Below are 1,896 nucleotides of genomic sequence, written 5' to 3' on the forward strand. Positions count from 1 at the left end.
CTCCTTTTTAAAATCCTGGGTTTGAAGTTTTAAACATAGACAGCCAGTTTGGAGGAGTGGTGGCTGAGAATAGGTGTCTCTTCCTACCACATACCACCCTAATCTTAGCCCTGGATCCCCATGTCCAGGTTGCTCTGCTACAGTCACACCTGAGTCATCATTTTGGACAGAGTCTGTGGACCCCATGAAGGGCCTGTGGGCACCAGAAATCCAGTACACTCACAGGAGTCAAAGATGTTTACAACGTGAATCAGCAATTAAGAGTAACATCCCCCCACCCCCACCCCCCACAAAAAGTCATATCTTTCATTCAAGCAATACTAATTATGCTGTTTAGTTTTGTTTTTCCAAGGCAAATGACAAGAAAAATGTATAACCAAGGGAGTGGTTGACAGAAGTGAAGAAATATGAGACAACTAAAACTGAGAACAAAAAATAATGAGAAAAATGATTAAAAGAACGGAATTGTGTGTCTTGCTTTACTGGTAATGAGCCTGAACTAACTGAAGAAGTTGCATGTACTTATGGAACCTACAGGAGAGCTGGGGGAAGCAGGTTCCTCCCAATCTCTTACTGGATTTTGTTCCCAAGCTGGGTGGATAATATAAGAACAAGGAGTGAGAGGGCTGCCCTGGGGTCACCCTCATTGTGGCCCCTCAAGAGAAGCTGGCCATGTAGACAATTTCTGCTTTTCCCCGCCTCTGCCCTTAGATTCCACCCTGTCTGAACTTATCTGGAATTTCACACCCATTCATACTCACATATTCATTACCTCACTCCACCCCCTTTCCTCAGACCTGTTGAACAAGAATCTATCTTCCACCCAACGTTAGTTTCCTGCATAACAGATTACCCCAAATTGGGTGGCTTAAAACCAACAGCAACTCATTCTCTCATGGTTCTGTAGGCCAGAAGTCTGAAATCTAAGGTGTTGGCAGAACTGAACTCCCATTCAAGGGTATAAGAGAGAATCCCTCATGGCCTCTTATGGCTTCTGGTGGCTCCAAGTATTCCCTGACTTGTAGCCACACAACTCAAGCCTCTGCCCTGACTTCGCATAGCCCTTTCCTCTTCTCTCTTTGCCTTTCTCTTATATGAATACTTGTCTTAGGATTTCGGGCATGCTCAAATAATCCAGGATGATCTCATCTGGAGATCATCTTGACTTACTGACATCTGCAAAGACTCTTTTTCAGCATAACATCCCACCAGAGGTTTGGGGTAGACACATCTATTGGTGGGAAGCCATCATTGAACCTCTTCTAAATTCAAAGATTTCTGACACCCTAGGTAAGAGAACAATCAAAAAGAAATCCATTCACAACCCACCGAGGCGTTTTGTAGGATACTTTTTCTTGCCTCTTCAGTTTTCTTATAGGCCAAAACTGTTTAAGGGCGTAATTCATTTGTGATCTCCTTCTCAGATCTTCCTTGAAACTCACAGTCCATTTGGCCTTAAGGTTTTACATATTCAGCTCTCGTTCTAGTAGGTATACCTTTCATAATGCTTCCTTTGTTACTTTACTATGTAGTCCAGTTTAGTTTTCCAGACCAGTGGCTGTGCATACTGGTTTGTCTGAGACAGTCCTGATTTGAGCCTGTTCATCTCAGTGTCCTTTCTGGGTGGGACACTCTTTGTCAAAATCTTGGTTTGGATGATACCCCTTAGCTGGATTACTTTCCTTTTTGGAGGGAGCATTTGAAGGACAACTGACAGAAAGGACTCTGTTTAGTGTGTGATGAATGATGAAAGGGGAGAGGTCTTTGTCTGAGCTTGTACATTTGGAAGCTAAAACAGGAGTGGGGAAGGTCTGAAAGAGAAAGGCGTGCACAGAATAGGTCACAGTATAGATCAAGACCAGACTTCAGTGACTTCACTCCTTCACGGACTAATAG

This window comes from Bos grunniens, chromosome 2 (assembly GCF_055505025.1).
Source record: "Bos grunniens cultivar Pamir isolate PY7600 chromosome 2, Bosgru_T2T1.0, whole genome shotgun sequence".
NCBI classification, from domain to species: domain Eukaryota; kingdom Metazoa; phylum Chordata; class Mammalia; order Artiodactyla; family Bovidae; genus Bos; species Bos grunniens.